This window comes from Rhincodon typus, chromosome 16 (assembly GCF_021869965.1).
Source record: "Rhincodon typus isolate 14 chromosome 16, sRhiTyp1.1, whole genome shotgun sequence".
Classification (NCBI taxonomy): domain Eukaryota; kingdom Metazoa; phylum Chordata; class Chondrichthyes; order Orectolobiformes; family Rhincodontidae; genus Rhincodon; species Rhincodon typus.
The window spans coordinates 45,024,386-45,051,096 of record NC_063347.1 but is presented as its reverse complement, the minus strand read 5'-3'; the positions used below and the strand labels follow the sequence as shown (position 1 = coordinate 45,051,096).

At 42.5% G+C, this 26,711-nt stretch overlaps 1 protein-coding gene across 4 annotated transcripts in view; it reads left to right on the top strand.

Annotated features, from left to right (window-relative positions):
* LOC109914264 (contactin-4-like) overlaps nt 1-26,711 on the top strand; it is a 1,378,312-nt gene that overhangs the window by 16,435 nt on the left and 1,335,166 nt on the right. The window contains exon 3 of one of the 4 annotated variants that reach the window (XM_048606642.1): nt 7,963-8,019. The exons of the other annotated variants lie outside the window; for them this stretch is intronic. The gene's annotated coding sequence lies outside the window, so the exon portion shown is untranslated. The remainder of the gene's footprint in view (nt 1-7,962; nt 8,020-26,711) is intronic. 4 annotated transcript variants of the gene reach the window in all.

The window sequence follows — 26,711 nt, the reverse complement described above, 5'->3', positions numbered from 1 at the left end:
GAACAGGACTGAAGAAGTCTTGCCACAATTGTACAGTGCTTTGATGAGAGCAAACTTGGAATATTAGCGTGAGAGTCACCAGACTCCATGTTAACTCTGCTTTCTCCCATGGATGCTGACATGCTGAGTGCCATCAGCAATTTCTGTTTTCTTTTAGATCTTCACCATCTGCAATTCTTTGTTTTATTTCAGTGGAGTATTGGATGCAGTTTGGTCTTCAAATTTAAGAATGGATATACTTGCATTGGAGGTGGTACAATAGCATGAGATTGGTTCCTGTAATGACAGGGTTGTCCCCTGAGAGGAGGTGGAGTCAAATTGGGTCTACAATTTCTTCAGATTAGAAAATTGGAAGGAGATTGAATTGAAACAAGGAAGATTCTGAAAGAGCTTGATTGATAATCACTGAGGGATTGTCTGTTTGTTTCTACTGGTCAAGTAACCTAAAACATAGGTGCCTTACCCTGAAAATTTGCCCTTATCAGTGAGGACTGATTTTTGAGCAGTTATTTCGGTGTTTTAAATCTGTGCAATTTTCTACTTCACAGCATCGTGCATGCTCCATTGATGAATTAATTTGCAGATAAGACGGACAGAGTTTTTGTCTCCAAAGGAATCGAGGGCTAAGGAGAGCAGATAGAAAAGTGGATTTGAAGCCTCCATGATCTTTTTGGATACCAGAGCAGGTTCAACAGGCTGTACGGTTATTCCTGTTCTTATTTCTTGTGGACACAATTTTGATAGTTTTAGATGAAGTAGAAAAGCTGCTCCCATCAGCTGTTGGTACAAAGAATAATGGATGCAGATAGAAGGTTTGGGCAACAGATACAAGCGCAATGTGTGGATGAAACTTGTTATGTAACAAATGTTAATGACTTGGAACTCTCAGAGCCACAAGGATGTTGGAAGCAGAAACGATGAATGATTTCAAAAGGAAATTGCGCATGAATCTGAGAGAAAGAAGAACGTGTTGTGCTGTATGGATCGAGAGAGGGAATGCTCTCCAGACAGCCAGCATAGCTTTGATGGGCTTACTTACCTCCTCTTCCTAATAGCTTCCTAATTACCTTTGTTTCACGAAACTGACACAATTAGGAAGCAATATTCAGAAAGACGCATGTTCCATAATTTCCCTGGTTTAATATTGAAGTGTACCTAATCTCAGTTCCATCAAAATTACTTCCTAATCAGTAGAAATTCAGGTGGATGTTAAACCAAGTGTTTTTATAACATTTGTTTTGCCAAGTTTTGTGTCAGTACAGAGATATTAGCCTGTTGTCTATCATGAATAATATACACAATTAGCCCGAGGGTACACCCAGATGAAACAAGAATGTTAGAAACAACCTTTTAACCTTGAATCCTCTTCACTTGGCACATTTTTAAAGAAAATGTGAAAACTCTCTTTCATAATTGTTTACTGGGATACAAAGGGCAGAGTCTTCTGTTGTATCTAGGAGTAAGCTGGGAGCTGGGCAGGACATTTAATTAAATAAAATGATGGATCCTGAAGACTGTCACTTCCTCGCCTCTGCCAGAATAAAGTCGTCGATGGAGAGGCCCATGATTGACCTCCCCTCTCAATGCCAACTGAGGCACTTATGTGGCCAATTAGTGACTGCTTAAGGAGCTTGTTCTGCTGCTGTCTGTCACCAGGCAGCATGCATGGCAGATAAAACTACACAGCTGTTCAGAGATAGTAAGAACTGCCGATGCTGGAGTCAGAGATAACAGTGTGGAGCTGGAGGAGCACAGCAGGCCAGGTAGCATCAGAGGAACAGGAAAGTTGACATTTCGTTCGGGAAGGGTCCCGAACCCGAAACGTCAAGTTTCCTGCTTCTCTGATACTGCCTGGCCTGCTGTGCTCCTCCAGCTCCACACTGTGTTGCATCCGATTTGTTGTCTTGGTAGTGGGGGGGGACGAGGTCTGTTGATCAAAGGCACTCTGTGTCTGATCAAGGGACCAGGCTTCAGGAAGGGCAAGGGCTTGCTGAGAACGAGTTGCCTGCCCCCCTCTCTCCATGAGCCCCATGCCACAATACTCCCCACACCTCTACTTGCTCATCCAGCAATCGTGGAACTCTAATATCTGTCATTCCAGTGATAGCCATGGCCTCTACTCTAACCCTGCCGGGCAAAAGCGAGGTGCCAGCTTATGAACGGATGGTTGCTTTTGGCGTGTGTGACTTCCACCCCAAGCTCTTGATTCCATGGACACGTCCCATCACTGGTCTCAACACTCCCTGATTGACTTGTGGTTTCACAGATCCTCCAGAAGAGAGGTATTAGGGGACTCTTGCTGGCTGCCTGACTGGTTAGTGAGACCCCTAATTCCTCAACATGATTCCACCCCAAGGCTTGAAAATCATTGATCTGCACTACATTAAACAAATGGTGCACTTGAACAAAACACAGAATTTTGTTCTGGCTTCTTGTTGAAAAATAAACATTATTTGCTAATGTGATATTAAATGTTATGAAATATAAAAGTGCTTCCTCTTCAAAATTGTGCTAAGCGAGTGTTTATGAAGAAATTTCAATTAGTTTTGTTTTGAGTCTTCATGTGTAAAGGATTATGAACAGTGGTTCATGCTGAAGAGATAGCTGTACTTGAAAAGAAATAATCAAAAAAAATGTTGAGTATTCTTTTTTTAAAAAGCCATTTGTAGGAAATCATAAGGCTTCAGCTAATTGTTTCAATTTATTTAATGCAAATCCCATACCTGGGTTTATGGCTTTGTTAAATGTTGGCTTTCAATGGGGGTGCAGCCTGCTGAAACAGCAGCTATCTTTGCTTTTCCGAGAAAACCTTTTTGGTAGAGTCCACTGTGAGACATGAAAAGACTGTGTTCTCTTGAAAGACCTCATTTCTCAATGATTCATGACTGAGCAAAAGTACCAGTGACTACTGCCTGTGATTAGTGACATAAGTCTATATGTGCACTGATGGTGACCAAAAGTGATCTTGAACATTTCCTACCTTGTCCTTTTTTTTTCTACAAGAAGTAGAAATTATTTCTACCTGAAATCACTCCATAGAGGACGGTCTCTTGTCCCCAAGTCACCCTTGACTTAGGCATGCGCAGTACAGGGGCTCTGACCACTTAGCTCAGATCTAGTCCCTAGAGTGAGGAAAATCCCTGACACTCCTTTTGATTCCCTTCATTGGCTCAGGACTAATAGCCCCAAATCAGCTATGGCCATATTGAATGGCAGGGCAGGCTGAAAGGGCCAAATGGTTTATTTCTGCTCCTAGTGTCTATTGTTCTATGTTTGTATCTGTCAAAGAAGTCCTCCTTTTACAATAAATAAATTAATTTGCTTATTAAAGAAACCTGGTTGAATTTGTTTTCCTATTTGATACCTAATTTCAATGAGCTATTTAATTAGTCTTTTTAGTAATGACGGAAAAAGTTAAAATTTATACTGACACCAATGGAGTGCTGAGAGCAGAGACCGACAGTGCACTTTTGAACATTGTTCAGAACACTCAACATCAATTTCTTGACAGCTTTTGCAATGACTTATCACAACAACAAACTGTATTCATGAAGCCACTTTAAGAGAATAACATGTCTCAAAATGCTTCACAGGAGCGTTATAAATCAAAATTAGCCAATAAGCCATATTTGCCCAGATGGCTAATTGGTTGGCCAACAAGTAGGTCGTAAAGAATATCTTCAAGGTCGGTGTAGATATAGAGAGTTAATAAACTTTATGGAGGGAATTGCAGAGGCCAAGGCTGAGGCAACTTACGGCAAGCCCACCAATAGTGGAACAAATAAATTCAGCAACGCTCTGGCAGTTAGAATTTGACAAATGCAGTAATTTTGGAGGATTATGAGGCTGCGATTGACTGACTGCAGAGATGGGAATGGGCAGAAGCAATGAAGAAACTCAAAAACAAGGAAGATAATTTTACCATCAAGGCATGCTGTGTCAGCCAACAAGCATATGGGTTGATTTATGAATGGGACTTGGGATGGGTAGCAGAGTTCTCATGTTTGGATGTCAAGTTTATTTACATTGAGAGGCTGTAGGTGCTGTGTTGAAAGAGTTGAGATTAAAGTAACAAAAGCATCAGAGTGTTTCAGATTTTTTTTGGGGAGAACTTGAATGATGTAATGGATTTGACAATAGGTGGTGTTAATGATGACATGGCTGTACAGTGGACAGCTTATTCTAGGATCAGATATGACACGAATGTTGCAAAAATAAAACTGGTTTAACTCCCAACAGTTTGTTGCCAGTGAGAGAGATGCAATCAGAAACTTGGAAAATCAAAAGAAATTGAAAGAACTGTGGATGGTGGAAATCCAAAACAAAAATAAATTGCTATGGAGAGAAACCTGATTGAATTTGTTTTCCTATTAGATACCTAATTTACCTAATCAGGTAAATTTGCCTAAAATGTTTTGGGTCCAGTGACCCTTCCTCAGAACACAGGACCTGAACCATTAATTGCTAACAGCAATTTCTGTTTTTGTTAATGAACTGTGATGTGGCTATAAATACATGAGTAATATTGGAACCAGGGGATAACAGTTTGACCCAGCTGATTAACGATGGCCATGCAGTCAAAGGACTGTGCCAAAAATTGCAGACAGATTGAGAAGAACAAGGAATGACAGTTTACAGTTTGTCCCAGTCACATAGGGTGTTATTTGTAACTTGGATAAAGAGTAGTTATTATTGTGGCATAGATAGAAACCAGATTGACATCATCTTGTCACACAGGTTTTGGCTTATGGACTGGTGTTACTGTTGACCAAAAACGATCAACGTGTGCAGCAATTTGATAGCAAAGGCATAAACAGTGGCTCAATTAATGAGCCTCTGCAATAAGTTAAGGGGAAAATAAAATGCTTGAGTTGCTCCTCCTAACCATTGCTCAAAATAGACATTTTATTTTGAGGTTATGTGAGGAGAAGATTAATCTCTGCAATTTTTCCACTATTCATTTTATGAGCGATTTTGATTCACCCATGAACAAGGGTGTGTGTAATGTGGAAACTGGAGCATGGCCAATATGTGTGGAACAGAGTCGTAGAATGAGTCACCTTCTTGAGGAGAAACGGCATTTATAGTCTTGTTTTACAAAACCAACTGTTGTTTGTGTCTGTGGTGAATACTGTACTCCCACAGGGAGATAGCAAGAACTGCAGTTGCTGGAGTCAGAGATCACCGTGTGGAGCTGGAGGAACACAGCAGGCCAGGCAGCATCAGAAGAGCGGGAAAGTTGATGTTTTGGGTCGGGACCCTCCCTTGGAAATGGGGAGTGGGAAGGGAGCTGGGAAATTAAAGAGAGCGAGAAGAGGTGGGGCTGGGGGAAGGTAGGTGGGATGGTGAGAGGTGGATGTAGGTGGGGATTGGTCACTGGTTTGGGTGGGGCAGATATGTGGTGAAGAAGATGGACAGGTTGTGGCGGGCAAGGATGCGGTGATGAGATGGAGGGTTGGACATAGGATGAGGTTGGGGGAATGGGGAGATTTTAAAACTGGTGAATTACATGATTAGGCCATTGGACTGTCGGCTCCTGAGGCAGAATAGGAGGTTTTGCTCCTCCAGTTTGTGGGTGGTGTCATTGTGACACTAGAGGAGGCCCAGGATGGGCTTGTCACCCAGGGAGTGGGAGGGAGAGTTAAAATGATTGGTGATTGGAAGGTGTTGTCGTTTGTTGCGTACAGAGTGCAGATGCTTCACAAAACGGTCTCCGAGTCTACGCTTGGTCTCGCCGATGTAGTGGAGGCCACATCAGGAGCTACGGATGTAATCGACCACATTGACGGATGCGCAGGTGAACTCCTGTCTGATATGAAAGGTGTGTTTTGGGCCTTGAGTGGAGGTGAGGGGAAAGGTGTAGGGGCAGGTGTCGCACTTCCTGCGGTTGCAAGGAAAGGTGGTGGGGCTGGTGGGGAGTGTGGAGCGGACGAGGGAGTTGCAGAGAGAGTGGTCCCTATGAAAGGCAGATAGGGGTGGGGAGGGAAATATCTCTTTGGTTGTGGGGTTGGATTGTAGGTGGCGGAAGTGGTGGAGAATGATACACTAGATGCAGAGGTGGGTGGGGTGATATGTGAGGACTAGGGGGATTCTGTCTTTATTTTTGTGGGGAGGAGGGGATGTGAGGGCAGAAATGCGGGAAATGCAAGAGAGGCGGTTGAGGGCATTTTCAGTCACCGGAGGGCGTAAGTTACAGTCCTTGAAATAAGAGGACTTCTGGGAGTGGAATGCCCCACCTTGGGAACAGATGCAGTGGAGGTGGAGGAATTGGGAGTACCAGATCACATTCTTGTAAGAGGGTGGGTGAGAGGAGGTGTAACCCAGGTAGCTGTGGGAGTCGGTGGGCTTGAAATAGACGTTGGTTTTAAGATGGTCACCAAAGATGGAGATGGAGAGGTCCAGGAAGGAGAGAGAGAGATATCAGAGATGGTCCAGGTGAATTTGAGGTTGGGGTGAAAGGTGTTAGTAAAGTTGATGAACTGTCCAAACTCTTTGGGAGCACGAGGCGGCGCTGATGCAGTCGTTGATGTAGCGGAGGAAGAAATGGGCAATGGTGCCAGTGTAACAGCGGAAAGGGGACTGTTCCACGTATCCCACAAAGAGGCAGGCATAATTTGGGTCCCTGAGGGTGCTCGTGGCCACCCTCTTAGTCTGTAGGAAGTGGGAGGAGTTAAAGGAGAAGTTGTTCAGGGTAAGGACGAGTTTGATTAAGCGGATGAGGGTGTTGGTGGAGGGGGACTGGCTGGGCCTGTGGGAGAGGAAGAAGCAGAGGGCTTTTAGGTCATCTGTGTGGGGAATGCAAGTGTACAGAGATTGGATATCCATATTGAAGATGAGGTGTTGGGGAGCCAGGGAATTGGAAATCTTGGAGGAGGTGGAGAACGTAGATGGTGTCCCAGATGTAGGTGGGGAGTTCCTGTACCGGGGGGAAGAGACCGAGTCAAGGTGAGTGCAGATGAGTTCAGTGGGGCAGGAGCAGGCAGAGACAATGGGTCGGCCGGGACAGTCAGGTTTGTGGATTTTGGGAAGGAGATAGAAGCGGGCAGTACAAGGTTGGGGAACGATGAGGTTAGAGGCTGTGGGTGGGAGGTCACCTGAGGTGATGAGGTTATGGATGGTCTGGGAGCTGATGGTTCGGTGGTCAGGGGTGGGGTCATGATCGAGGCGGCGGTGGTAGCAGGAGATGTCAGAGAGTTGGTGCCGGGCCTCGGCAATGTAAATGTTAATGCTTTCGGTCACCAACTATTTTAACTCGCCCTTCTCGCTCCCTGGGTGACATGCCCATCCTGGGCCTCCAGTGTCACAATGACACCACCCGTAAACTGGAGGAGCAACCCCTCATATTCCGCCTCGGGACCCTACAGCCCGATGGCCTAAACGTGGAATTCGCCAGTTTTAAAACCTCCCCATCCCATGTCCAACCCTGCCTCTCCTCATCCCCGCCTTCTTCACCTGACACAACCTGTCCATCATCTCTCCCACCTATCCTCCCCACCCATCCTACTGACCAAACCCCACCACTGCCTACCTGGACTCACCTATCACCATCCCACCTACCTTCCCCCAGCCCCACCCCTCCTCTCTCTATTTATTTCCCAGCTCCTTTCCCCTCCCCATTTCTGTCGAAGCATCCCAACCTGAAATGTCAAAATTTCTAGTTTCTCTGCTGCCTGGCCTGCTGTGTTCCTTCAGCTCCATACTGTGCTGTCTTGTACTCCCACATGTTGTTCAAGCCCAGGTGTTCAAAACACACCAAACCAGTTTTGTAATATTGATTTTGCTGTAAGCAGGTATAATTTGACAATCACCAATTGATATTTCAGTTGCTACTGTCAAATGTTGCTGTTGATGTTGAGACTATGATGATCCTATTTTCGTTGTTGTAACTTATGAATTGTGTTCTATGACAAGAAATAAAGTTTTTTTTTTCTTTGTTTTCTCATCTGTCCAATTGCGGAAAAGCCAAACTCTTGGGAGATCATCAGGCAAATATGATGGAAGTTAACCACTCTCAAAATGGTTAGTAACGTGGCTGCAATGCAATATCATTTCTGTGTGCTGTACCTATAATAGTTAACTATTCTGAGAGTTTGCTGTGTCATTCAGGCAAATCTTTTGGTTCTTGCAGTCAAGAATGCATACTCACAAGGCAAGGTTGATACTTTTGAAAGGATCAGTGCTCTGGACCAGAATGTGTTCCACTTCTGATACCAATGGTTTTAAGTAAAAACAAACAGATGGAGTGAAAAATAAAATATGATACGTGACTCACTGTATAACATATAACGTGTTTCCCGGTTGTGACACTGCAACAATTTTATTTTCTGAGACTAGAAACCATCAGTTATAATTAAGTATTAAGAGAAAACAGACCAATATACTGATCAACAATACTATATTTGTGTATAACAATATGGATTGAACCACTATTTCACCACACTAGTTTACCTCTAGAAGCAAATAATGTCAAGTGTTGACGGTGATTTAACAATTGTTTTTCTGTTCCCCTTCCATTCTTTGTCTAATCTTAACAATGACACAAAGCAATGAGGTAAGGCAAGTCGAGAGAGGGATGCATTTTATAGAAAGATATTAATAGATAAGTAAGTGGGCAAAAAGTTGACATTGTTCAATAATGTGGGAAGATGTGAAGTACTTCATTTTAGAAGAGCAAACAAAAGAGCAATATTATTTAAATGGAAATGTAGTGCAGAAAGCAAGCACACATTCAGCAGGTAATGGGGAAGGCTAATGGAATATTTGGCCGTAATTTCAAGGGGATTAGAGTATGAGTTGGGAAGTCTTAGTTCAACAGTTCAAGGTGCTAGTGAGACCATATCTGGAGGACCGTGAGCAGTTTTGGTACCCTTATTGAGAAAAAAGACATTATTTCATTGGACACAGTTCAGAGAAGGTTTTTGAAGATGATCCCTGGCATGGAGGGATTGTCTAATGAGTAAAAGTTAAACAATTGGGACTCTTACTCTTCTAAATTCCAATGATTAGAGGTGATCTCATTGAAACATATTGGATTCTAATGGGGGTTGACAGGGTAAATGCTGAGAGGATGATTTTCCCCCTCATGGGAGAGTCAGGGACCAGAGGGCATAGTCTCGGAAAAAAGAGCACAAATTAAGACTGAGATAAGGAGGAATTTCTTCGCAGATGGTTGGGGGTCTTTCAGACTACTTGCCACAGAGAGCTGTAGGGACAGGATCCTTGTGTACATTTAATGCTGGGATCGATTCTTGATCAGTAGGGGAAGCAAGTATTACAGGGAAGGGTGGAAAAGTGGATGTCAGACCATCCATGATCCGTTCGAAGCAGGCTCGAGGGGCCAAATGGCCCACCCTTGTTACTATTTCTTATAGTCTTAACAACATAGGAACCGGAGTAGGCCAATGTTTTAACATGGAGAAGCAGTGGGAGGCTGGTTGAACAGGGGGGGAAAAAAAACTGCAGATGACAAAGGCATGAAGGAAACATCCAACAGCATGTGTGTCAAAAGCACTGATTGAGATGAGCAAAGTTTCAAGTTGGATTTGAACAGCAGTATTAGAGTCCAAAATTATCCAAGGGTAAAAATAGATCACAAGGGTTGTGAGTGGTTAGTTGAATTTGAGAGAGGGTGATGGAACCAGTAGCAAGAGCAGTCAAAGTTCATACTGTTATAAACAACAAAGATAAAAAGAAAAATAAAGCCTGGAAATAGATTTTAGATTTTACAGAGCAGGAACTATACAAGCAACCAGGACATCAAATGTCTTTGCTACTTCTATTACCTCATTCTGATGAGCAACAAAATAGGAGGACCTAGAAGATGAATGTGTGACGACAGAGATGATGCAAATTGGGAAAGTATTAAATCTCGGGAGTTGAGGTTGGTCCATTAGAGAGATGGGATTTGTACACGATGGTCTGATTGCTCCTGAACAGAGCTGTGATGAGTGCCCTTGCAGGTTCATTTGCTCATTCTTTTGGGGAACTTTAAGCAGACTTGGCAGAGGGATGGCTACGAGGAAGTAGCATGAGAGTGGAATTGGAAGAGAGAGATAAATGTAAGAAACAGTAAGTTTCAAGGTGGAGTCAGAGAGCACATAATATGTTTAAACTGCTCAGCATGTGAGGACACTACAAGTGGTAATTAAGGTTGGCAAGCTGCCAGTACCATAGATAATGGAAAATATGACATTGTGGCAAGAATGGATACTTGGTTCAAAAACACAGAGGTTTAGATCCTAAGTATTCATAATTCAAAATGTTCGGGAAAGATAGGAAAGGAGGAAGAAAGGCAGAATTGCTTAAGAAGAGAGAGGCAAGTTGAAGGACAGAATATATTCAGATGGAATTAAGATAAAATAGTGCTGAGAAATTACAGTGATAACCATAGTGGCACTGGCTGTAATCTATAGTCCACCAACTGCTGGGAAAGAGATGGAGGAACAAGTTTGCAAGGAACATATGACAAGTGGACAAACTAAGGAGCTACTGTAATAGGGATCTTCATTAATCCTAAGATAACAGAATTGTCATGTTTCTGCTGTATGCTAAGGAAATTTAAAAGACGGGTATGGCTCAGATCATTTGAGCAATGGTGGATTGTTGCTGCATTTGTAACACAGAATAGAGATGGGCAATTTTACATTTCTATTGAGCTGTGAGAGGTTCAGCTTTTGCAGACATACGCAGCACAGAGTCCATTGGGGAACTTTGTGTGAGCACAGCAAAGGTGGGAATGACAGGACATTCCCCCTTTTTAATGGCACTTACTCCCACCAGGAAGTTTAAAGGACCATTCTGAATGTTGGTGAATGGATAAATTAACCCATGGGTAACAAAATGAATAGATGGAGGGTTGATGATGAAGTGGGGAAATATTCAGGTAGATGAAGTGGCTTATGGGGATTCAATTGACCAGTAGCTATGTAAGTAGGGGATAGTTTGATGAAATGGGTAAGAGATGACTGGGTATTTGGGTCAGGATTAGTAGGGAGGCAATGGCCTGTGGTAGTATCGGTAGACTATTAATCCAAAAGCCCAGCTAATGTTTTGGGGACTCGGGTTCGAATCCTGCCGCACCAGATAGTGGAATTTGAATAAAGTAAAAGAAAATCTGGAATTAAGAATCTGTTGATGACCATGAAACCATTTGTCAATAGTCAGGGAGGGAAAAGAAAACATCTGGTTCACTAATGCCCTTCAGGGAAGGAAATCTGCCATCGTCACCTGGTCTGGCCTGCACGTGACTCCAGACCCACATCAATGTGGTTGACTCTCAATTGCCCTCTGAAATAGCCTGGTGAACCATTTAGTTGTACCACTCACTACAAAGTCTCAAACCAATGAAACCAGCCAGATCCCTTGGAGTCAACCTAGGCATCGGAAAAGACAACAGCAGAAACAGCCCTGTTGACCCTGCAAAGTCCTCCTCACTAACATATGGTGACTAGTGCCAAAATTGGGAGAGCTGTGTCACAGACTAGTCAAACAGCAGCCTGACACAGTCATATGCACGGAATCATACCTTGTAGGCAATGTCGCAGACACCACCATCCCCGGGTATGTCCTGTCCCACTGACCAGACCGACCCAGCAGAGGTAGTGGCACAATGGATACAATCAGGAAGGAGTTGCACTGTGGTCTTCACGAAGTCTCATGACTTCAGGTTAAACATGGGCGAGGAAACCTCTTGCTGATGACCACCGTACCATACTTCCTTAGCTGAACAACACTTGGAGGAAGCGCTGAGCGTGGCAAGGGTGCAAAATGTATTCTGGGTGGTGGATTTCAGTGTCTACCACCAAGGTCTGGACGATATCCAGGCGTGGGCTGACAAGTGGCAAGTAACGTTTCCACCACACAAATACCTCCAGTCCTATGACCATCAGAGATATGATCAGGCTGAAACAATAGGTCTGCTGGATCAGTCCTATTTGTGGATTTGGGAAGAAGTTAGAAGCAACACTCTGTGAGGATTATGGGATATGAGGTGGGAAGCCTCTTTTTTTGATTAGATTGGAATCAGAATGCTGTAGAAAAATTTCCTTAACCCAGTTGAAGATCACTTGTCCCTTTTCTGCACTTTACTTTGACCCAGTTAATATTTGGATAGTTTAAGTCTCTGTTGTTCTACTCTGTAACTCCTGCACTTCACTGTTATTCTCTTGCACATTCACCACGCATTGGTGACCTGTGGGCTACAGTAAGCAAATTAAATGTACATTTTTCGTTTCTGAACTCCAGTCAAATAGTCTCATGCCTTGATCACACTTGAAAATCCTCTCTTCTAATACTACAATGAAATCCTTGATCAATACCATTATCACATTTTTCCATTACTATCTTTTTTGGTGCTTTGTATCGAAGAATATGCAATAAAAAAAAGTCCTGCCTCTTGAACCAGCCTTTCTTACAGCTCAGTGCTGAATTTTACATGGCCATCCTAGGCCTGTAACTCGGCAGGCTGATTTTCCACATTCCATCACATTTAGACTTAGACTTGATTACATTTTCACTGGCTCTGAACCTACCAAACAGCCCTCCTGTCCCTAGAGACACTCTCTGTTCTCTTATGTCTTAATCTTATGTCCTACCTCTTGTATCATCTTTGCAGCCATGCATGCATTTCCTTTATCTTCTCATTGCTTTATTCATTTGCACATGATACTGGCAGTTATCCAGAGACTAGTACTACACAGTAATTTCCTACCAAACACCCTAAATGTTGATAACAGGACCACAACCCTCTTCCTAACGAAGTAGTTGGTACCAATGTGGCCCACAATTATTGGTTGTTCGTCCTCCTTTTTTTTCTCCCTTGCCTTTGGTGTCCTGTGCAGCAATTCAATGGCGCCATTGATCCTGTCTGGAGGGAGGATACATAACATCCTGTCTCCATGTCTGTGGCTGTGGAAACGTCAGTCTATTCCCCAAATGAACAAAACTCCTATCACTGTTGCTCTTCTGTCTGTTTTATGCTCCTTTTAGGCCATGGACTTCGTTATGGTGGCATGTTCCAGATGAGCCATAACCTTCATCAGTGAGAGCCACTCGAGTGGCTCCTGCACCAACTACCTTTTTTCTGTCAGGTCACCATTCCCTCTTTCTCTACATATAGTTATGTTGCGGTGTCACCACATTTTATAAATGTGCTTTTCATTATCTCTTAATTATAGATACACCACAGTGATCTCGCTTACTGCTCAAGCTGATGCAACTGATGACACTTTATACATAATATATTAGAAATGGAAGTGCCCTGGAGCTTTCATGTAGCACAGAATGTAAAGTCTCGGGGTCTGAACAGCGCTATGTATTATATCTAACAACTTTGTTATTCTATGTTCTGAGGAAGGGTCACCAGACCCGAAAAGTTAACTGATTTCTCTTCACAGATGCTGCCAGACCTGCTGAGATTTTACAGCAACTTCTGTTTTTATTTCTTTTGATTTTTTTGTTATTCTATGTATCAGACAATAAACTTTGCTTCTTATACAATTTACTCTGCGTAAATGTTGCTGATATCAAACATTACCAATACCAGTGAGCTTTTCTTCTGCCAGTAAATGTTAGTGACACTAAATGTTACCAATGCCACAAAATATTATTATTGCTACCCATCTTTGATTCTGATAAACCTTCTGATAAATCTCACTCATGCTAATAACCTTTCTTAAACATGAAAGAAAATTAAAAGTTCCAAAGTCTATTTAAATTATGCTTTGCTTTTCTTTCCTTCCTATCACATTTTCTCTGCCAAATGTTTGCCCACTCACTTAATCTGTTTATATTCCTTACAGACAGTTCGTGTCATCCTCCCAACATGCTTTCCCACCTGCCTGTGTATCATCAGTAAATTTGGCTAGAATACCCTCTGTTCCTTTGTCTCAGCCATTTAATATGGTTTGCAAACAGTTCAGGCCACAGCAGTATTCCCAGTGACACACCACTAGTTAGTTTTCCAAACTGAAAATGACCAATTATCTTGTTTTCTGTTAGATGGCCAAACCTCTGTCCAAAGACCCTGTTCTTTGAAGACAAAAAAAGCTATGCACGCACACAGCAACTGTTACAACTCAATAAAATAGATGACAGCTATTCTCTTTGTCGTTTTTCAGGACAACACCTTTGACCAACCAACTTGAAAGGTTTAAAATTTAAGCAATGCTGAGGTGTTTGTTGGTGCATCCTTCACAGTGACACTTTTTACAAAGCACAGTCCACTTGACAATCAATCAACACTGTCCTCTCATGCAGAATAAATGTCGGTTTTACTTTACAATTAGTGCAAGGGTAAATCCTTTTGACATAATCTATCTTTTTCAGCAATACCTGTGCTATTTCTTGAGTCCACCCAGAACTAATTAAATGTTTTGATTTTCTGAGCCAAAATAATTTCTCACTACCATACTGATCTCATGCTTTATTAACAGAGCTATCACACCTCCCTTTCCTTTTTCCCTCCATCATTTTAATTGTTGAATACATTCTGGAATATTTAACTCCCAGCCTTGGTCATCTTGCAGCAATGTCTCTGCAATGGCTATTTTATCTAAAGCATTTCCATTTATGGTGTCAATTTCTCTCTCGTGCTGTGTACGTTCAGATTAAAGAAGCACCTTTAGTTCTGTACATTTAAACATTTTTCTTATCTGTCCCTTCCTGTCACAGTGATTTATTATTCATATAGCCACCCTACACTATTGCTTATCCTTTCTCTTTGACTTAATAAATTTTGCCTTAACTAGATTCTCCCCTCAACCATTTAGTCTATGACCCCGTATCCTTAGCTATTCAGTTTGCCAGGCCATTACTCCCTAGTTTTGTTGAAGAGAAGCCCATTCCCAGCAGTACAACTTGCTTTTTTCCCCAGTAGAGTTGTCTGCACTGCCTGAAATTAAATCGGTTTATTTCACACCATCTTTTTCAGCGGTCTATTTCACTCTGTGTGACCTATTTACTCCAGGCAAATACTTCATGGCTCAAATGATAAACCAGAAGTTATTTGTGGTTTTGCTTTTTGATTTTATCCTAACTGATTTATTCCCTGAGCAGAACCTATTTCTTAATCTGACCTCTCATTAGTACCTATGCGGACCATGATAACTGATACTTCTGCTCTTTCTGCAAGTTCCTCTGCAGCTGTAAGATGTCCCTAACCATGGCACCAGGTAAGCAACACAGTTTTTGGGACTCTCCCTTTTTTACTTTCGGCTGCAACTATTCCTTACCACTGTGGCATTCAATTTAGGTCCGGCTTCAAAGGCCCCCTACCACAAGACTTTGATCAGTTTACTCCTCGTCCTGAAATCCCGGCTCTTGTCCACACATGTTGCAGGAGCCTCATACAATTGTGCGGAATGAAATTTCTTCAGTCCTACCTTCTGGGTTTCCAAACTGCCTCACCCTTCATCGGACCTGTCTTTTTCCCTGGCCACAGGAGACAACTAAAGTGCAGAACACAAGCAAAGTGCCAAGCTGACTTTATCTCCCACTGACGCATCGCGGTGTCTAAACTCAGCAAATTTGAGCCAAAGTTTCTCAAGCTGCAGACGCTTAGTGGAGATGTGATTTCTGTGGATCACCCTGGTGTGTCCACTTCTTCCCACATTGACATAAATGATGTGTTGTTGCTGCCCTGCTAGATCGCCTTGTGTTTCCTTCAACTGGTGATTTTCAAATTTTGAAATCATACTCAACAATTATTTTTAACCGTAAGTCATTTATATAATTAAGCTATAATTTAATACAGTATATACATCATCCCCCTGCCCCCCCTTCCCAGATTTATTTCAAGCGACTGCACTAGCTGAGAAGAATTAAAAAGGGAAAACTGAGTCGACCAGTTATCCAAACGATTACCAAGTTAAAGCCATTCGATCTCTGCTCTCATGTCCTGTCTACCTAGTTTGGTCAATTGCACTGCCATTGCTAATGTAGAGTTCTCTTAAGAATGTGAAAGTTAAAGTCGAGCTTCGTTGTCACTGCCACTATGGTGAGGTCCTGTACAAGCTCACATGTCCATGTTCCACATTTGGGCAATTATCAGTTCCACATTATGAATCATCAGTAACGGAGTACAAGACATATATAGATTCATCAATAGTCTCTCTCGGCTCATCTTGTGCCAATTAAACTTTGTGGTTTGTGTCGGTGTTGTGCCTGAAACTAAAATTGCAGCCAAAGACCGTAATGCCCTCACCCAACAGGACACAGAAGGAGAAGCTGCCCCATCAATTGAGAAAAGGCTGAGGTGTGGGTCCAGCAGAGGTGCCTGCTCCAGAGCCAGCATGGACATGGCAGGCTGTTGCAATCGTCTCATTCTAATGGTTACGTTAAGGGTCAAAGACGGTGCCTCCGGTGTTGTAGTTTTTAAGTGGACAAAATTGCAGTGACTGTTTGTTTTATTTTCGTCGTTTTGTTTTAAAGTTAATTTAATTTGTAGAGGTTTGGTAACCACCATTTTTCTTCAAGCTTCTTATGTATCATAATCCATCATTAAATCATTTTAGAGGCCAGTGAGTAGCAAATGGGTATCGTCATACTTGGCACGGGCAAAAGATGGATGGAAACCAAGGCAAGTGCCCTATAAATTTTCAGTTTTTTTGTAATAAGTTAGTGGAAGAATCACATGAATACTGTCCATTAATATTCAGTAGCTTCTTAACACCTAGTAATCACCTTGCTGAGTTCTGGCCTCCTGTTCGCAGCTGTGCTATTTCTACATTCTCTTCAATATTTTCATCCAAAAATCTTCTGACTGTTGATTTTCATAGATTAAGTTAGAAACATGTTTCTTGAATTATTTAATTCCAAGTACTTTGTATCATTAAAACTGTTTCTTTTCCTCTTTATTTCAAAAAAACAGGTCCTGCAACATTCCCTGTGCAATAGGGTCCTGTTAAGCATTAGGGTTGCGCTCAGAACATTTTTTTTTCCAAATTCTTTCATTGGGTGTGGACATTTACTGTCCATTCTTAGTTGCCCTTGAGAAAGTGGTGGTGAGCTGCCTTCTTGGACTGCAGCAATCCATGTGCTACAGGTAAACCTCAATGCCATTTAAGAGAGTGTTTCAAAATTTTGACACTAAAGGAACAACAATATATTTTCCAAGTCCGGTTGATAAGTGGCTTGGAGCAGAGCTTCAGGTGGTGGTGTTCCCTTGTATCTGCTGTCCTTGGCCTTCAGGTTGGAAGTGGTCTTAGACTTGGAAGATGCTTTTTAGGGAGTCTTGGGAACATTTCTGCAGTGTGTCTTGCAGATGGTGTGTACTGTTGTTACTGATTGGCAGTGGTGAAGGGAATAAAACCGGTCCTTTTTAATATTTCACTTCACCCCTTTGGATAACCGCCTTAATTCTGCACTACAGGCAAGTAATATCATTCTCAGCTAGAGCACCAAGTTTAGAGTGAATTAGCTGGAAATTTCACTGAGTCAAATTTGTTTATTTTGTGCATTGAAAGATGTGGTCATCTGCTCAAGGTGAAAAAAAAACACAATCTGTTCCAAAGCTAAATGTCAGGAGCAGACAGACCTAGAAAGCATTTAAAAAGTCTGAATAAAGTTCACCCCATGGAAGAATATGGAATGCAGAGTAAATGATTGCAGTTTGCAAATCAGTCTAATTAACTGATGTACTTCAATGGGCAGGAGAAAAGGAATTAGGATAAATTTATATTTTTTAAAAAAGTATGTATTGTCAGGAAAGACTAAGAGCAAATTACTGGAACCAACAGGAAAATCTCCAGACTCTGTCACTGCATTTGTCCCTTATGCATTAACATCTTAAAATGAAGTGGAAGCTATGAGCAGACTGGTTCAATTTAAGGAGGAAGTCTATGGATGCAGTTCATCACCAATAAAGCAAATCTATTTTTTGACCTTCAAAATTATCTGCTTTTTTAAAAATTAATTTACAGGAATGTGGGCATTGCCGGCTTGTCCAGAATTTATTGTCCATCCTTAATTACAGAGGGCAGTTAAAAGTCAATCACATTGCAGTGGGTCTGGAGTCACATTGCAGGCCAGACCAGGTCAGGATGCTGTTTGCTTCCCTAAAGGACATTAACGGACCAGATGGGTTGTTCCTGGCAATCAGCAATGGGTTCATGGTCATCATTGGACTCTTAATTCCAGTTGTTTTTCTTGAATTCAAATTCTACCATCTGCTGTGGCAGGGTTTGAACCTAGGTCCCCAGAAAATTACCTGGGTCTCTAGATTAACAGTCCAGCAATAATATCACCAGGCCATCACCTCCCCTGTATAATTAAAATTTCGCTGGGAACAATATCCTCCCCAGCAAACGTTCAATCGTTTCACCCTCTGTATGCCCGGTTGTTGGTCTGTAGAAAGGATTGAGTTCATTTGAAAAGAGAAACATTCATCATAAAATCAACCAGTAACGTACAGCTGCTGTACTCTATACTTTGTTTCATTTTGCACTGCTGTTTTCACAGTGCTAGTACACATCGTGTGGAAAAGTTGCATGTGATTACTTAACTGTTGGTTTATCACAGGCATCTTTCATTTGGGGAGCTCCCCAGAATCATATTAGCTACATACAGTATGAATGTCAGATTCAGTAGGTGATAAAAATCAATGTCCTTCAATTCCAAAATAAATTAAAATTCGGTTGAAATGCACCCTGACTTGTTAAAGCCATTGCAATGCTCCTTCACAGACAACAAGGTGCAGGGCTGGATGAACACAGCAGGCCAAGCAGCATCATAGGAGCAGAGAGGCTGACGTTTCGGGCCTAGACCCTTCATCAGAAAAGGGGGAGGGGAAGGGGGTTTTGAAATAAATAGGGAGAGAGTGGGAGGCGGATAGAAGAGGGATAGAGGAGAGGATAGGTGGAGAGGAAACAAACAGGTCGAAGAGGCGGGGATGGGGCCAGGAAAGGTGAGTGTAGGTGGCGAGTTAGGGAGGGGATAGGTCAGTCCAGGGAGGACGGACAGGTCAAGGGGGCGGGATGAGGTTGGTCGGTAGGAGATGGAGGTGCGGCTTGAGGTGGGAGGAGGGGGATAGGTGGGAGGAAGAACAGGTTAGGGAGGCAGGGACGAGCTCCTTCATGTCATTTTCAGTTTTTGACTGAATCTGTCAACCTGTATTACTGTATTTTAGCTGTGAATATAAAAAAAGTCAACTATTTAAAAAGTGCACAATTGGTTCTAAATAAAATAATTGAAAGTGTATAAAAAGTTCTGAACAATATCTGAGATGTGTAGTGTTACTGATATTACATACTAAATAGCATTGCACTGTTGCAACATTTATGAGGCTGTTGCGATCAAATTTAGGATGCATTTATAAGCACTTTTTCAGGTTAACATTGTATAACTACATATTAACTTGAATGAAATTATCTCCACACTCATCATTTACCTCTGCAGAAAAAGTGTGGAACAAGGATTAACGATTAGTTTTTCAGCAAAATGCAATGTTACTTAATCTATTTTTAAAAAAAAGTACATTTTCTGTCCAGTTGTCATCAAGTAAGTTCTGTTTAAAGTATATTTGTCAACACATGTTTGGTAATCAACAACAAGAGAAGCAAACTTGGGTTTAAATAATGATTTTGTCTGCAATACACACAGTATAATGAACAATTGGCCTCTAGGAGGTAAATGATATCTTCAAAGGCATTTGTGCTGCTGCTTTAAACTTCTTTGCACCATTCAGTGAGTGATAACACAAGAAAAGACTACTGGCTTTTGATATGCCCCATTTCACACAACCTGCTGGCAGTCATACTGAAGGAAACCCCAAAGGTGTACTGCTGAAGATATATCACAGAAGCCTCTTTTACCCCATAACGAGAAAGACACTGCCACATTCTGGATCTCTTCATGATCATGGCTATTAGAAGTACTGCCCTATATTTTGGAATGCAGAAACTGAAGATGTAGATTTAAGCTTTGGTTCCTTCAAATACTGAGTTTTACATGTAGACTTGGATTGCACCAGTCGAGAGACCTCTTTTTCAGCACAAAACTGTTTGCTCAAAATCTATTTATTTAGAAAATAGTTCTGGTTAGAATTTTCCTGACTCTCAGCTCTTGACATTCAGTTTTGGATGCGGCTCATTTTTCATTTGAGATTCTGATCACAAATCACAATTACAGCAAGAAATAAGGGGATCATAAATCATTTAACTGAGCGTAGTTTATAGCTGAAATAGTTGTAACTCAAATGCCCTGTATGGACTGGAGCTCATTCTTTCCCTCAAGATTATTCAGATGAGCTTGTCTGAATAAATTGTTGTTTTGAAAACTTACAGGCTGCAAGGTTTTAACAGACTGTGAGGAGACTACAATTCTCCAGGAAAAAAAATGACGTGGGCTACATTGAAGAATATATATCTTTCCTACCTTTTTCTGTCTCTCTATCACGCTCTCTCCCTGTCCCGAACCGAAGCATTTGTTGAAACTGTAGTGCTTATTGTGTCGATTTATTATTTTGGCTTGAACCTCAAGTCTCTTGGCTAAGACCAATTTGCATAGAGTTTCATGTAGGGCGTTAGACCGGAAGAAATCGCCTCATTAGTAAACCCCCCCCCTCCCAGAGCACCCCTCATACTTAATTTTAATCTTGTCCGACCACACGATATTCCTGGAACAACTCACCGCTGCCAGATTATTCTGGAATTGAGTTATTTGTTTACTTATCGTCACATATCTTGAAAGATGCAGTGAAAAATTTGTCGCCACAATCTGGCCCCCTTTTGACTTACAAAAAGATAAGCAATTACACAATTAGAGTTCATCCTCTTTACAAGAGGTCTTCAAAAACAGCTCCAGCGCTTCTGCAATGCATGCCCGGCCTCACGGTGGTTTCGTGCTTCAGGCTTGCTGCAGCCATGTGGCCTCACACCAGGCACCATCACCACCACAGCCAATGACCTGCCGATTCCACGCCCCGGGCCTACCACAGCCAGGTGTCCTTGCTCCAGGCACTGGCACTGCCACGGCTGCAGCAGACAACCTGCCGAGCACTGCTCCGGCTTCCTCATGGTGTCAGAAGATGGTTTTTAAAAAAAAAAATGGATGAGAAAGGACAGAAGAAGGAGGATGCGGCTGGCCTGGAGTTGACGTGCTCAGGAGCCCGAACACTGCCGATTGTGCCGGTGCTGCCATCTTGGCCATCCAGTAACTCACCTCCAAGTCTTCAGCTCACGCCATCTTCTACAGCCGGACAAATGCTTATCAGTCCGGAGTGGCCCGGCCTTTTACGCTGGACGTGGCGAGCATGGGAGATCTGTGCCCTGCTTTATGGGCAGAAACCTGGAGGTTCTGGTGGATGGGATGGTGCATACATGGGAATTTCCCTTTCCCAGAATGTGCACTAGGGGTTACAGCACCAGATTCTGTCAGCCTGGTTCAGAGATACCACCTTGGGTTAAAGCAGCCCCCAGCCATCTGGAGGACTGCTTAGAACATAGAACAGTACACCACAGTACAGGACCTTCAGCCCACGATGTTGTGCCGACCTATTATCCTACTAAGATCAATCTACCCTGCATACCCTACGTTTTACTATCCTCCACGTGTCTATCTGAGAGTCGCTTAAGTCTGTAAAATATCTGACTCCACTACCACTGCCGGCAGTGCATTCCACACGCCCACCACTCTGTGTGAAGAACCTACTTCTGACATCTCCCCTATACTTTTCTCCAATCACCTTAAAATTATGCCCCCTCGTAATAGTCATTTCCACCCTGGGAAAATGTCTCTGGCTATCCACTCTATCTATGCCTCTCATCATCTTGTAAACCTGTATCAAGTCGCCTCTCATCCTTCAACACTCCAATGAAAAAGCCCCAGCTCCCTCCACCTTTCCTCATAAGACCTGCTGTCCAGTCCAGACAACGTCCTGGTACATCTCCTCTGCACCCTCTCTGAAGCTTCCACATCTTTCCTGTCATGAGGTGACCAGAATCGAGCACAATATTCCAAGTGTGGTCTAACCAGAGTTTTACAGAGCTGCAGCATAACCTCATGGCTCTTAAACTCAATTCCCTTGCCAATGAAACCCAACACACCATACGCCTTCTTTACAACCCTGTCAACTTGGGTCGCAACTTTGAAGGATCTATGGAAGAAGACTAATGTCCTACTCCACTCCAATAGTGTCAATGTCACCATCTTCACTCTGATACCTCACACTCGCCCTATCTGTGCAACTGCACCCACCTTCTTCAAATGCTCATGCTCCACCACTCTCACTGTTGTCTGTTACATATTCCCTCACTCTCTGTTTCACACTAATGTCTGTCACCATTAACCTTGCACGTTATTTTACCGAAAATTAACTGTGCCACCTACTTTCACCCATAATGCAGAAAGGGCAGAAAGAGTCAAGGCAGATGGTGGGCTGTCTGATATTCGGCTCCTCATCCCTTTTATGTGGAGATCGTCCTGATTCTGACCACCCCAAGTGGCTGCCTGACCGTGTCCAAACACCTGGACTGGTATGGAAGGCTGCACTTGACTTACTGTGCCAGGTGCCACCGAGTGAAGGCTATCTCTCTTGACGTGGGCAAGCTGTGAACCATGGCAAGCCTCCTGCCTTTCTGTATGCGTTAAATGACACGGAAAGACAGAAGTAGTTGAGCTTGGTCATTCTGGCTGTGGGGGGAAAAGTGCACAAGGCAAGGCAATGCATGACAGGTACGCTTGGAGTCAGTCTGTGCATTATGACAGCGAGTGAAGAGCCTGAAGGTACAGTACGTGATCTGTGCCCTTTGAAGTATGCCCTGAGATGTTGATGCCCACAGTCCAACTTGCAGGCTCTTTGGAGCTGAAGTTGGTGCTGTCATTTCTGTGTCAAGTGTTCTCATGTCTAACTTCATCAAAGCTAGTCAAATTCTGCCACAAATCTTGCCAGAGCCCAGTAAGATTCGCCTGATGATGTATGTTACTGATACAGTTCTGATTCAAAATCAAACAAGGTGTCATATTGTAAGGATTAATGTTTTATCCTGCTGTAATTCTGGAGTCTCTTTTAAGGTTGCAACTTATTATTTTGGGCTCCTAAACATGGAATGCTATGTTTAATCTGACTGAATTTCATCCTCTCTAAAGGTTCAGTTTAAAAATGTATCTGTTAGAGGTCCTTCACAGAAAGTTGCTTTGTAGTCAGGGACCTGTAGGATCTGTAATGTGCTTGTCCGCTTCTGTCCAAATGAGAATTGCGCATTATCTTAAGATAGTAACAGAATGTGACAGATGTGATGAGGCATGTGGGATCTTGATGCTGCAGTTTTAAGATGCATTTTAGCAGCTCTTCAATACCGTTCCTCAGGCCGAGATCATCTTGTACTGGGATAGTCAGATACCTGACATTCCTAAAGTTGTGCACTGGAAAACTGTTGGAAGCCATGGTGCAGTGACGACATGGAAATTTCATGGCCAGTTCAGGATTCCAGTGAGATTCCTTGCATCTGGCACCCTCTGACTGACTCAAAATTAGAATTGCAGACTTTTTCCAGAGACTTCAGGGAGTTCTGTATCACGTAGCTTAATAGTTACCCAGGAAAATTTCAAGGACTTTATCCATCTGCAGTGTAACTATAAAACTGATATTTTCTTTTCGCTTCCTGACTCCACATTAGGCCCTCCCCAATCCTTCACACTGAACCCCTGATGCCCCACCACACTTCAATGCCTGACCACCCCTAAACTGATCTGATCTGATCTGACCTCCGTCCCCCAACTTTTCCAAGATTCCACAATCCACCCTATCATCTCAGTACCTTGGATGCCACCCATTCCACCCGATCTACCTGCAACCATAATGCTACCTGATTCAGTTCTCTGCTATCCCACCATACCCACCATTGCACACTCCACCTTTCATGCTCAATATCCCACAGTACCTTGTCAAAGAGGCTTTGGGATCTTTAATTTTCTTCACTTCCTGGAATATGGCAAAGAGTGCCATTTTAAAAAAAGGAGGGATGGCTTATGTGAAAATTCTGCAGCCTGGGTGCCTTGCTGCAGTGTCTCTTTTGGCTTGGATCCTGCATTGCAAGTCATCTTCATAATAGTGTGGGGAGGTATGTGGGTAACTTTTCTTATTTAGGCAAAGGAATTTGGACATGCATTGTAAGTTTTTATTTCAAAACAAAAGAGTCATGTTGACAGCTAAACTCCATGGAGATGCCCTGATCAATCAAAATATAACGGCTGGTCAGAGAATTGAGAATAAGGGTCAACTGTACTGGCTGCATCCACTCATTGGCTGGGCCATAATTGGTACGGAGATGCAGCAAGTACAGTTAACAGTCACTCTCGATTCTCTGGCATTTCTTCTCAATTTGTATAAAATCATGTCTTTTTTATTCATTACCCCAAGTCTGTTTCTTGTGTTTTAGTTCTGATGTGTGCGCAATATAAAATGCTCCAATTTCTGGACACCTTTTTGTGACATTTCAGTACTTTTATTCAGATCTAGGAGGGAAATGGGGATTCCAAACCAGCTAAGATGTAGGCCTATGTTACATCATCTTATTGACATAAACAATTCCTCTTGCCTCTCAAGTGATTTGACCATTTTGTTCATTTGAACAAGAATCTTCGATTTTTGTTTTTACAGACTTTCCAATTACGTGGTTAGTGGTCTACATGAGTGCTGGGTGTCTCCTCAATGAGATTTCTCTCCAGTCTCACAGGTACAGAGTGACATTGAGACAAAACTGATTTAACAATAAAATTATTGAGCAGTATGAGTACTGTCCTGGAGGAAAAGAACACTGCACCTTTTTTTGACATTGAGCTGAGCAGAGCAGACCAAAGCCATTGTCATCAGCCCCGTCTCTAATCTATATCTACTTGCCTTTTTCTAAAATGTCTATTTGTACATTGGACATGGTTCAACATTTATTGCCCTTCCCTAATTGCTTTTAAGGTGGGATGAGTCATTTTCTTGAATCACTGCGTTTCTTCTGGTGTATGTCTGCCAACCAGTGTTGATGGATGATGAGTTTTGATGCCAGTGGGAGTGAAGATGCAGCAGCATATTTCCAAGTCAGTATGCTGCATATCTTCAAGGTGAACTTTCAAATGGTGGCATTCCCATTCAACTGCTGTTCCTGTTCTCCTAGATGGTAGTGGTTACAGGTTTGGCAGGAAGGACACTTAGTGAGTTGCTGCGGTCTATTTGTAAATTGTGCACCACTGCAGCATGGCCCTCCTCTGCCCCTCGCTCAGCTCTTCTTCAACTGAAGCTTTCAATCAGGCCTGTCACCTCAACGTTCAACGATTTCAATGATTCTCCGCTGACCATCATTCTTCTAAACATTCAGTTCATTTAAAAAATGTTGTCTGTTTGCTGCCCTGTATTATTGAAGATATTTGTCCTCAATGTGTGCTGGTCCAACAAACCTCTCTGAGACAAGAATTCTTAAATTCTCATTTAAATCCCTCCATGGTTTAGTCTTATTTAATCCTACAATCCCATTGCTTCATTCTTGGTAGTCCTCACATTTTTATTCAGGCCACATGGATCCCACTGCATGGAATCCCTACAGATTAGAAAGAGACCATTCAGCCCAAAGAGTCTGCACTGACCCTCTGAAGAGCATCCCACCCTCATCCTATCCCTGCATTACAGTGGCTAATCCACATAACTTGCACATCCCCAGACGCTCCGAGACAATTTCACGTGGTCAATCCACCTAACCTACACATCTTTGCACTGGAAAAGGAAGCCAGAGCACCCGGAAGAAACCCACACAGACACAGTGACAACATGCAAACTCCACACTGACAGTCGCCCAAGGCTGGAATCAAACCTGGGTCCCTGATGCTATGAAGCAGTAGTGTGAACCACTGAGCCATCATGTTGCATACTGTTTGTAGCCATGTTTCAAATACCTCGGCTTCATGCTGTGGAACGTTTGCAACTTCAACCCGTTTCTAGTCCCATTTATGCCTTTTTAAAATCATGTCTCATAAAATCTGCCTTTCAGAAAGTTTTTAGCCATGCATTTTGGTAGCTTCCTATTTAACTAGGCTTCCATTCATTTCATTACATCCGAAGCAGCATTAATGTATTTTCTACGCTAAATCTGCTCGAAGAAAATGTTGCTGGTTCATTCCAATTCCAATGTAACACAGTGAACTTCTGAAGTCCAGTTCAGGGACCAGAAATGACAAAACAGTTGTATTATATAGATGATGTCTGTCATCGGGCATATTTCCAATATGCTTTTCTTGGGTTTACTGATCCATATGTCTGTGACCTAACAACGCATGAGGTAACAGAACAGACATCTTGCTTACCTTTTGCTCATGTCCACATGCCATTTTAAAACAATGAATGCAATTGAAGTAAATGACCAAAAAAACCTGTTTTGTAGAACGCAATCAAATTAGATTGAGATACAAGGGAGAGAAAGGAGACTGATGGGCCCATTAATGTGCCAACTTCGATAATATGGTTCTGTGTTCATTTCTGATGACACATACTTGCCCATATTTCAAGTTTAATCTCAACTGCAGGGATTTGAAGTTTTTTTTTGTCAGGGTTCATGGTTATTTTGTGCAAATATTTAAAAAAATTACCTCAAACAAATGTTGTGGAAAAAAGAGCTTAAAGTATTGACTAGCAATAAACATGCTGTCCAGATATTGAAGTATTGATAGGAATATGGCTTTTTAGGCATCGCAAATGCAAAGGGTCATTGAGTCCTGGTGAACCTTATCTTTTG